The sequence below is a fragment of the Zingiber officinale genome, chromosome 2B, assembly GCF_018446385.1.
Source record: "Zingiber officinale cultivar Zhangliang chromosome 2B, Zo_v1.1, whole genome shotgun sequence".
Lineage (NCBI taxonomy): Eukaryota > Viridiplantae > Streptophyta > Magnoliopsida > Zingiberales > Zingiberaceae > Zingiber > Zingiber officinale.
Window position 1 is genome coordinate 129,167,721 of NC_055989.1, and position 12,859 is coordinate 129,180,579.

Here is a 12,859-nt window from a genome sequence, read left to right on the forward strand (position 1 = left end):
TATGTTCGATCGGCTTAAGGGTCGATCGCCCTTCTCTCAAACGGCTTATGATCCGATCGGGCTAGACTTAAGAGCTTTAGCACTGAGCGAGCAATGAAGTCGGGTGGGGAATGCTCCCTCCCTTTGACTTTGGCCGCCATGTTATTTTGACTTTAACTACCATGTCACCTTGATCTTGACCACCACATCACTTTTAATTCTGCTTGTTATAGCTCGTATCACTAGCCTCCCCTTTAAGTCTAGTTGAAGGAAGTGTAGCCGATTGATTGGACTCAAGTATAATTCTCATCCGCTCACCCCTTTTACTAAGGCCGTCCGAAAATTTATATTTTCATTTGCACCTGGGGCACTTAATAATATTTTTTCAGAAACTGTCTGTCAGTGGCTGACTATTCAGAAGAGAGTACCGAGGACGTATGGAGAGACCCTTTAGTAGCGGAATGATTTGGTTGTCACCTCCATCAAAAATGTCTATTTATGGGTGAATGTCACGTGGCACCACTCCTTGTTCTCTAAAATAGTCTTTAACGCACACTTCTTCGTACGACTCAACAACACATCTTCCCCTTCAAATCAACAATCCTCTATGTGTCCATTATTTTGATTGAACGACTATAATTAAGTTGATTATGTAAAAACCCTAAATAACACAAACTCTCCACACTTTGCCTTTCGTCTTCCCCGATTTTCTCTCTGGCGACTTCTATTATACAAACTTCTTCTTTCTTGCGCCCTAAGTGATCTAGTAAGTTGCTCATTCTTTGTTTGCTTTGCGTTTTCTCATGGCTCAAGAATCCTTCTCCCATGGTATACCCTTACTGTTTCATATTTCAATAAGTTTAATAGGGCCTTCATTCGTTCTAGGTATGAGATCCCAAAAAGCTATAATATTGCTATTCCTTCCTCGGACGCTCGCCCTCATCATCCTCTTACAAACCACATCATTTTCTTTAAGGACCAGTTAGCAGTCGACCTACGTTTCCCTGTCCCTTCGTTCATGTCGGAGGTGAGTCGGTATTTCAATATCCCTTTACAGTAGTTTGCCTCAAATGCATTCCGCGCTATGTGCGACATGTTCATGCTATTTCGCTTGTATGACATTCCTATCACTCCTCACAATCTTTATTTGTTTTCTTACCCTACAAAATTAGAACCGGGGGTCTTCCTTTTTCAATCCCGCCTGAAGTCAATTTTTTTCAAGGACATGCCTTCCTCGAACAAGGGCTGAAAATCTCGCTTCTTTTTCGTTGAGATGCTTGAGCCGGCCCCTTGGTCTAGTGAATGACAGTTTTCCCTTTCTCCTCTTCTTGACTTAGGAAATTACAAGCATGACCCAACCTTCATATCATATTCTACTAAACTGAGCGACCAATGCTTCAAAATCTACAAGTGGTTGCGTAAAGGCCTGTTTTACTTGTTTGGTCTGAGCCCCATTTGGACGAAACTACCTTGCTCTTTTGGTAAGCCTTGGTAACTTGGTTCTTATGTTATCACTAAGGTTCTTCTTATTGTATGCAATGGATGTCATCTTTGAATCCTTGGTCGCTGAAGAGATTAATCTAGAAGAAGAGAGCTCCTTGAACAAAAGTGGGCACTGTTAGCCAAGCGAGCTACCCAACCGACCATCCCTTTCAATGGAGCCTCTGGTAGCTGGACGACCGAATCTAGCACGATCATTGCTTCTGGGGAGTTATCTCCTTACCCCGCTCCCGGTATCTGAGGGTTCCCCTTCGAAGGCGAAGGTCGTCTCAAAAAAGAGACGCAAAAGGTGTAAGCTTATCCACGTCTAAGTCCTTGAAGGACAAATGCCCTCCACTGAAGTGCTCGGGAAGGACCCATCCGGAAGGACGTGCTAGAGCAATCTTCCGAGCGGACCTTGTCCGCCCTTCCTTCTGCCAGTCCAATGCCGAAAACCACTCAAGTATAGGAAGCCACTTCCTCACCGAGCGGCTCTCCGGCTCCTGCTCGTGCGATGATTCTTTCTACCTCAACCTTTGTCGCGCCAAGGAGGCCTTATCAATTTTCGACTGCCCTTGATCTACTATCCGCCCAGGCCACACTTTCTCCTTAGACCACCCCTATGATTAATGGCCAAATATTTTTGAGGGGTCACTTAAAGGAGGCCTAGGAGATAACAGGGAACTAGCTGAGCTAGCTTACTCCCAAGGAGCTAGATGATGAATATTCCTATAAACTGACCAAGGTAAGATAATTTTGTTTATTGTGTCCCCTATTGGATATTTTTAACACTATTTATCTTTTAGTGATGGGTGATAGGGATGAGCCTAGCATAGAAATTATCATCTTTGGCCCAGGAAAATACATCCCTGAAGCAACAAGTTTCTGATGCCGCTTCCGTACACTCTTCCAATTGCTGAGCAAGCTAGAGACTCAGCTTCAAGAACCTCAAGGGTTGGCAAAAACTGAACTTAAAAAATTGACCAAATTAAAGACCGCCCTAGAGACTTCTGAAGCCAAGCTCTAATTGGAAACAACTCATCGAGCAAAATTGGGAACAGAGCTAGATGAGAAAATTACAGAGGTTGAGCATCTTTTCGCTCGAAAAGGATTAAGATATGACCAAAGATTGTTGATTGCATATTTATTGGATGTGCACAAAACAACATTGCGTATAGATTTTGTGTGTATGAGTCACACATACTTGAGATACACAAGAACTCGATAATCAAATCGAGAAATGTCTCGTTCTTTGAGCATGTGTTTCCGTATAAGACCCGAGAGGATGCTAGCTCCTCAAAATGGGCAAATGAAACACAAGGTGAAGAAGATGATGAGGAGGAGGAGGAACCTATGGAGGTTGAGCCTAGATGGAGCAAAAGAGTTCGGGTAGAAAAATCTTATGGATTGAATTTTATCACTTTCATGTTGGAGAGTGAGCCCCGAAGTTACTCAGAAGCTGTAAGCTCTTCCAATGGACATCACTGAAGAGAGACAATTGCATCTGAGATAGAATCTATCTTGCAAAATCACACTTGGGAACTTGTGGATCTTCCTCCGGGAAGTAAACCACTAGGCTGCAAGTGAATTTTCAAGAAGAAAATGAAGTCAGATGACACGATTGATAAGTATAAGGCCAGATTGGTAATCAAAGGATACCGACAACGAGAAGACTTCGATTACTTTGAAACGTATTCTCCGGTGTCAAGAATAACTTCCATTAGAGTACTGTTGGCTATCGTCGTTCTATGGAATCTCGAAATACATCAAATGGATGTAAAGTCTGCCTTTTTAAATGGGGATTTAGAAGAGGAGATCTACATAGAGCAACCTAAGGGGCTTTTTGTGTCAGGACAGAAAAATAAGGTTTGTAGATTGGTGAAGTCATTATATGACTTGAAATAAGCACCAAAGCAGTGACATGAAAAATTTGATAATGTCATGAAGGAATGTGGATTCAAGATCAATGAATGTGATAAATGTGTCTACATGAAAGCCACAGAGAGTGACTATGTCATCTTGTGCCTCTATGTAGACGACATACTTATCATTGGAAGTAATGATAAGATAATAAAATTCATAAAAAGTATGTTGAACTCAAGATTTGATATGAAAGATATGAGCCTAGCTTATGTGATTCTAGGAATCAAAATTCTTAAAACAACATAAGGATTTGTTCTTAGTCAGTCTCATTACGTGGACAAAATTCTTGAGAAATTCACCAAGGGTGATACTGTGTTGGCACGAACGCCGATAGATACGAGTCAACATATATATATAAATCGAGGTAAAAGTATCTCTCAGATAGAGTACTCTCGAGTGATTGAAAGTCTGATATACTTGATGAGTTGTATACGACCAGACTTAGCCTACGCAGTAAGCAAACTGAGTAGATACACGAGTAATCCCGGTGTTGAGCGCTGGAAAGGGATAACAAGAGTACTGAGGTACTTAAAGAATACTCGTGAATATAGACTACACTATACAAGATATCCTGCTATGATCGAAGGGTACAATGATGCAAGTTGGATATCTGATATAAAAGACTCTAAGTCTATGAGTGGATATGTCTTCACTCTAGCAGGTGCAGCCATTTCCTGGAAATCTTCTAAGCAAACCGTAATAACCAGATCCACGATGGAATCTGAGTCTGTAGCTCTTGACAAATGTGGTGAAGAGGCTGAATGACTACGACAATTCTTAGAAGATATTCCACGATGGCAAAACTTATGCCGGCGATTTGCATACATTGCGATAGTCAATCAACAATCGGTCGGGCACAGAGTCATCTATATAATGGTAAGTCTAGACATATACGTCATAGACATAATACCATTGACAACTACTCTCAACGGGAGTTATTACTGTTGACTATGTGAAGTCAAAGGATAACCTAGCGGATTTACTAACCAAAGGGTTAAATCGAGAGTTAGTTGTAAGCTCATCATAAGGAATGAGCTTGATGTCGTTGTCAGCGTTCAGTGTAGAGGACACCCAATCTATGCTGACTGGAGATCCCAAGAACTAGGTTCAAAGGGACAACTAATCTTCACTGACTAGACACACTGTGGGGGATAGCCCAATGAAGCAATGACTAGAACAGGGTAAACCGATGGACTTTTAATGATCAAGAAGAGTAGATGACAACTCTTGAGGGATCACCTATGTGAGAAAGAAGTGGGGTCACTTCAAAGAGAATTAGAGACACAATTCTTAGAACTTCTTACAGAACCAGGCGTGTTTATGGCCAAGAACGAACACACTCATGAGAACGGAGTTGTATCAGGGAGAGTCTTGGGTAAGATTTGTCACTGCTTACACAGACGGTAATATAGTTCAAGGACATCGTGTCTACTATCAGCAACCAAACTTCACAATGGAAGGTTCAAAGGATAAAACCTACCTATCCTATACTTGACTCAACTGTTGAATATTATCATAAACCCTATCTCCATTTATATGGGGGATTGTTGAATATAAGTGAATGAAGAAAAGGTGGAAGAGGAAAGAGACTTCCTTGTGAATAGGACTTTAGTTCCACATTGAGAGTTTCATGGCATGATAGTTGGTTTATATTGATTCACATGCATTGAGAATGTGAACAAATGCATGGGGAGAGACTCTCTCTCACGCGTGGGTGCGCACGGGGGTGCAAATCCAAGACCCGGATTGCACTGAATCATGTTGACTCGTGTGTGGGCACGACCTGCGCACGCTGAAGTCGGACCGGTCGGGGCAAAATTCGCCCAAGTAGAACAACCAACGTTTTGCCACATAAACTTTTTGCTGCTATGTAACGGATGCATTAAGTCTGAGATTAATACAGATGCTAAACGTTCAAGTAATAATGAGTGAAATGGTAGGTGTTTCACTGCTCGGCGAATAATGATCATTAAGACCATTAAAGTAGCCGTTGATCTGAGCTCTTATAAAATGAGGCTGCGATCATAGGTTTAGATACAAAGAAAGTAGCATAAGCTCTCCACCAGTGTTCCCCTCCTCTATTGTGCAACTCCTACTCGGCGGAGTGCTTGTGATACTAATCGGGTGTCACTCAGTTCGTCGTGACCACCAGTGCTTGGTGGGGATCACGGTCGACCATTGTATCATGGGAAACAGATGATCCGAGTAAGCCTCGAAGCATCGCCGGAGGAGGTGGTGAATCTGTTTCAAGGAAACTATGACTCTCGCAGGCCTCGGTTAGCTCGCCCGGTCGGCCTCTCTGACCGGTCAACCCCTTCGCCCGATCGGCTTCTTTGACCGCTCGGCCTGTCGCCCGTCCGTCCGGTCGGTCTCTTCGTCCGCCTGATCGACTTCTCTGAACGCTCAGCCTGTCTGTTCGCTCGACCGACATCAGTTCACTCGACCTGCCTACCGCTTCGCTCGGCTTGTCTCGTCGCCCAATCGACCTGTCTGTAAGCCCACTCGGCCGACACTATCTCGTCCGACCAGCCTCTTTGCTCCTCGGCCTGTCAGCTCGCCCGGTCGGCCATTGTCTGCCAGATCAAACTCTCTAACAGCCTGGCCTTTCTGCTTGACTGCCCAATCTACCTCTCACTCGATCGGTCTGCTCCGCTCGACCTGCATCATTCCGCTCTGCCTGTCTACTTTGCTCGATCGGCCAGTCTGCTCCGCCTGACCTGCATCATTCCGCTCTGCCTGTCTACTTTGCCCCAATCGGCCAGTATGCGCTCGACCTGCCGCTACACCCGGCCTGTCTGATTCTCCCGATCGACCTGATTGCTTCGACCGGCTTGACTGACGCTCGACCTATCTGCTTAGACCGGCCTGTCCGCGATTGTACTGCCTGCCTCTTGACTGCTCAGCTTGAAAATACAAACCTGCTGCTCAATAGATCTGCTCGCTCGGCAACAGAGTCTGATCAGCCGCTCTTTGGCACGTAGCAGAAATCAGCCTCTGCTTGCAGCCTGAGATTATCCGCTCAGGTCATCTCGATTGTAAGTTGAATTTAAATTCTGTGTAATTTTAAATTCAGCTAAGTCCTCAAAATCTTTGGCTACAGATTGTTTGTTTCCAACAATCTTGAAACAGATTCGATTCTGTTGAGATGACCACAGAACGGAATGTTGAGGTGCAATAGACTTAATATGTGCAGGCCCCCTCCGTCCCGATTGGAACTGTGTCAATCAATCATGAGGAAAAGCCAGAGAAGTTCAGTGGACTGAACTTCAAGAGATGACAGCAGAAGATGCTCTTCTACCTGACCACGCTCAACCTGGCTCAGTTCTTAATCGAGGACTCTCCCAAACGTGCTGAAGATGCTGATGCGCAGACCATCAGTGCAGTGAATGCATGGACTCATTCTGAGTTCCTTTGCCGAAACTATATCCTCAACTGCCTTGTCGACTCGTTGTACGCTGTGTATAGCATGAAGAGAACGACTGAGGAACTGTGAGAGTCCTTGGACAAGAAGTATAAGACGGAGGATGCAGGGGCCAAGAAGTTCATCGTAGGTCGATTCTTAGACTATAAGATAGTTGACTCTAAGACGATGATTAACCAAGTCTAGAAACTTCAGATGATCTTATACAAGATCCACTTAGAAAATAGATCTCGAATAAATTAGCCAACCATTACCTAGCCAAGCCACCTACCTCGCTCTACGGCTGGCCTGGCCTGGCCTGGCAACTATTTTGAAGCAGAGGTCGCGGCCTATCGTCACGATCGTCAACCATGGTACCGGACAATGTTTTTATATTTATTTAATGAGAGTATTTGAAAAGTAGTATTGTTTGGTAAATATCAATTATAGTATGTTTTTGAAAATTTCAAAACTTGGGTACACCTTGGTAAAATTTAACAAACAATGAATCATTGGTAAACGAGCGCACTCTCCATCTCCAAGTGAAACCATCTATCTCTACAGGCAAGCAAACAAATCAAGAGGTCCCGGGGCTTCGGTGATGGCCGTGTAGCCAATTACACATTTAAAATTCGAATTTAGTGCATTGCAGGAATCCGATGCAATTCGGGGCTTGCTGTCTGGGTGATGGTCCAATAGGAATTCTCTTATTCGTAAATTACGGATCAGAAAATGATTCATTGATGTGGATCTTTGATTTGGATGGACCCTATCTATTTAAAGATAGGTCCATCCAAATCAAGGATCCTCATGTAATTGATCATTCTCTGGTCTGCAAATTACGGACTAGAGGATCTGCTCTGATGGTCAAGTACTTCACACTAAAAATATTATTAGCAATGAATATTTAATTTTTATTTCTATATAGTAACAGACTTATTAATTATTATCATTATTAGCAATGGGCCTAAAATATTCGTCCCTACTAATAATAGGTTGGTAATAAACTCTATTTTTTCTGCCGGGATGACAATGGATATATGAATGTAGCTATTAGCAATGGATAATTAAGCTGTTAAAGATGAAAATTTTAATTATCTATATATTAGCTACAGATAATTTAATGATCCATTGTTATATGTACGCGGACTTATTCTTTTGCCTTCAAACCAAAGTGTCAGATAATTTAATTATTCATCGTTAATAGCAACGGATATTTAATTATTCGTCTCTATTAGAGACAGATATTTAAATATTTATAACTATTAGCGACGAATAATTAAATTATCCGTTTAGCGATGGAGTAAAAATTCGTGCTAAATTTGGGAGATATTAGTGGGCGATCTTCCCTATACGCTCATGTGTCTTCTCCTTCGACTTCTCTGGCGATTTCCTACTGCTCTGGCGATTTCATCCTCCTGTTCTCCTCCTCCAACTTAAGGTACATTCTTCTCCTCCCCCATGTTCTCCTCTTCTTGTGTGCTCCAGCCGAGCACTACCAGGCCGTAGCTGCGCCCGGTAGGTATTGCCAGGCCACAACTGACAGCCTCTAGCAGGCCACGACTGACAGCCTCTGCCAGGCCTTGGCCGTAGCCGGTAGCCTCTGCCAAGCCATGGACGCGGCTGGCAACCTCTGCCAAGTTGCGACCGCGGCCGGCAGCCACTGCCAAGCTATGGTCGTGCGCGACAGCCATTGCCAAGCCTGACCGGGGCCAATAGCCACTTCCAGGCCGCAAACGCGGCCAACAGCCATTGCCAAGCAGCGGAGGCAACCGATAGGCACTGCTAGGCCGCAGACGTGGTCGACAACCATTGCCAGCTGCGTCCGGACGCAGCTGGCAGCCACTGTCAGATGGTTCTGGAATTTTGTGGTTTTAGAATTTGAGTGACTTTGTTTATCTTTAGTTCTGCACTTTGTGGTTCTAGAATTTTGGTTTATGTCAATGATAACAAACTCATATAGGTCATGAAAATCTTGCGTACTCAGTCTTGCATTCAGTCTTACTATATTGGCCAAATTCAAGTCTAACTTTTGGGGAAATGGTGTCATGTGAGGCCAAATGACCACTCTACGAAGGTAGACAAGTTATTTCATATTAGATCAGAACATCAAGTTTAGAAGTAGGTCTAGTTTTATATCATATGTTATAACTTGATCCATGAGAACACTAGCTCATTAACTCGATATAATTGAAGCTTAATTTTTAGACTCTTGCTAATTATTTTTCTCTTGCACAATCTTGTAAATACTCCACTAGTGTATTTTTTATGCATGTGCATGCTGCTTATTTAGATTGTATGTTTCTTATTTAGATAATTATCATATTGATATTATCTGGATGATTAACCATAAGAAGAAGAAAGATGGGTCATTTGTCGATCGACGTTCCTCGGCAATTAACGTAAGAATATTAAATTTCATGAATATATTTGTACACTTTATGTGGAGATTACTAAAATTATTATTTTGACACAAGAAGTAATGACCATTAGAGTTATTGAGGCGTTTCAGCCTAAGGCAGAAGGAAAGAGGTCACAATCTCTTTCCACTAATGCAGTTAATGACATTTATTATGATATCGCCACTGAAAAGAAGAAGACATCCCTCTACGAGTTTGGCTCTCAGGTCATAGTTATGTATGAGCGGATGAGGACTCCCGGGATCAGGGGTCGTTCTACTTCCTCGTTCTCATTTAGTGAGGTATTAGAATTACAGGAGAAAAATGAGGACGTTCGGACTCAACTATCGTCATTAGAGTAAACAATGACTAGGAGGGACACAGAGATATGAGACATGTGGCAGCGATAGACTTAGACTGAGGCCATAGTTCATCATATGCAAGCATTTACAGTGACGTTCTCTCTAGATTCATAGATGGTTGACCCGCATCATTTAGAGTCTCAAGGCACCCAGGATCCTGATGATTCCCCTATAGAGTAGATTATTTTGAGGCATGTATTATTTATCTTAACTTTTAATTCGGTCAAAAATAATATTATTTTTGTTAATAATTATATGCATATTTATCTTATATATTTCCATAATTTTTTTTTAGATTTGACATATTTTTATTCCAAAGATGCAAGCATGTATTTTTAAAGAATGTCCATTAGCTAAACTACTTATTAGTTTAAGATAAGTAGTTATATCTTTCGTAGTTTAATATCGTATTTTCTATTCACAACTAATCTCAATGACATTTAATGCAAAACGTAGAGATAATTTTGTTCCTTATTTTGATTATAATATATTGTATTGGACAAACTTTATCTTGTATTAGATTGGGACTTGTGTTTAGATTTATTATTATGTATCTAGTTCATTTTAATTCAACTAGATTTTTGTGTTGTTTGTAATGTGTTATAGGTTTGTTACGTGTTGTGAGTTTGTTATATTATAATTGTTGATATGTAATGAGTTTATTATGAGTTTTATTGCTAAGTATTATAAGTTTATTGTGAAAACCATTGTTTATGATGGTTGATGTGATTTATATTTATATGAAAATAGGGAAAATAAAAAAATAAAAAAAGAATTTTACAAACTATAGAATACATTAGCGACGGACATTTGACTTTTCGTCGCTATTAGCAATGCATATTTTTTAAAACTGTCGCTATTAACGACGGATTTTTCAAATATCCATTGCTAGTAGCAACAGATAGCCAAATGTTTGTTGCTACTTTCACGAGTACAATACCTTTTACAATATGTTTCGATATCTAAAATAAGCAATTAGTGACGGAAATTTAATTTTTCCATCGCTATTTGTGATGGAAAACTTGAATATCCATCTCTGATAACGACGGATATATAAATTTTCCATCGCTAATACTTTTAACAGAGTTATTGATCCATTTGACTAGTAGCGACGAAAATTTAGACATCTGTCGCTATATATAGTGATGGAAATATAAACGGCAATTTACCAAAAGGCGTAGGTAAAATTACGTATTTACCAAAAGGCGTACCATAGTTTTGTTTATACGAAATGGCGTAAAACAAAAAATGAAGTTCCCTTTTTACCTCTCCCGCCAACCTCCTCTTGTCAATCACCATTTTCCAAGCATCCAAGCCACATTTTTTAATTAAAATCATTTTATGGTTTGGATGCACACCCTCTCACCCTCTCTCTCCCTCCATCCCTTTTCCTGGTCTTATAAACACGAAGCAATCATGAATCTCCTTCGCTTGTTATACCTTCTCGTGTTGTTTGCCATCATTGCAAAACAAGAGTTTCAAGAGAAGAGTTCATAGGACAACAACAGTTAAGAACTGTAGCATTGAAGAATAAATTTGTAGCAAGAGGGAAATTAGTAGAAGAAAACAGTTAAAAATTTAGTGATGTATGTATAAATTTACTATTGTAAAATATGGTTGTCATGTAAAAAAATACAGTTTGATAGCAAAGGGTGATGACAAAAATCGTGTTTATGGTTTTATTCGATGTCTGGGGAATAAATATTCAACAATACCTGCAATATGATGTACTCCAATACTTAATCAGTTTACAAGGTGGTCCACTGTGATGCTAGATTTCAGCTAGATCTTGCTCATGCATGTTAGGTTGATATGGTAGATATTAGAATGTTGGGCCTGATATGCAATCATATTAGGCCCACTGTATTCGTTGATAAAAAATTTGGTTTGATATCATATCTACCTTCTCCTCACTTAATCCTTCATAGTGATTGGGAGTTTGCATAAATCCAATTACCCTAGGTCCATAAATATGTTTAGACCAAAACCCACTTAAGGACCTAAATTTGTTGATTACACCCAATGAATGTGTTGTTACTTTCTGATGTTGTAAGGATGTAAATTATGCTATCCATTGCTTTTTAGGGCTCTGAGTGGTGGTCCAATGTTACCAGAAATTTATGTTTCAATGAGGGCCTGACATGGGATGATATCAGGTCCACGTTAGGCCTGATATTATCCCATATCAGGCCTAACATGGGCCTGATGTGGGATCATATCAAGTCTTGCATGATCTTTGCTTAAAACTTTACTTTTACATCATATATACTATTTCCTCGCTCAATCCTTTCTATTGTTTAAAATTATGAAAAATTACAAACCCTAGGTCCATATTAGTCGGATTATGTCACAACTACTGATAAATTATGAAAATATAATATGTACATCATATATATCATTACTTGGTCTTTGCTAAATTAGTATATACAACAATACTTGATTATATAGTTATAACTTTGCTAAATTAGTTAGTAATTTTTTTATCAAGGACGATCATATTACTGAAAAAATTCTCTCTTAGATATGGAATACGTTTGATATAAATTTTTGCATGGGATATGGAGCTAATGTAGGAGAATTATCCAAAACAGATATTTCATCGTCTTCTGAATATAGTGGTGTGTAGAACATAAATAGAAATATAAGCAGCAATTTGACATTTGATCTAAATGAAGAAGCAAGTATTCTAGAAGATGAGGTTCTGAATCCTTGTACAACACTTGGTGATTACTTTAAGTCTACTTGGAGTGAGGAGGAAGGACATTATACTCGAATTGGAGAGAATTACAATTGAATACAGATGTACAAGAATTCTTAGCTGATGATATGCAGATTGAACAATATAAAATTCCCCCATAGCAGTACAGTGACTTAGAGGAGGAGTTTCCAATAGATGATGATCCATATATTCTAAATTCTCGGTTGCTCTAAAGGCCAATTGAAGATGCAACATATGAGCATAAATTTTGTGTTGGACAGATTTTTCCATCTCGACAAGAGTTCAAGAATGTACTTGTGAAATATGTCATGGTTAAACATATGAGATATAACCTAGCTGACACTCGAAAAAATAAAGTAAAAGACATCTGTTTCAATCAACCATATACATGAAAAGTAGTTGCCCGGGTGATATAGAGTTCACTATTATAAAATATGTAAAGGAACACCAATGTGGCACCATCAGGGAAAGTGTTGATCATCAAACATGTTCTTCCTCCTTTGTAGCGTGTTTTGTTGAAGAGCAATTTGTTGCAAATGAACAGTATAAACCTAGTATGATTATATTATATATAAAAGCAAGATTTGGAGTGACCATA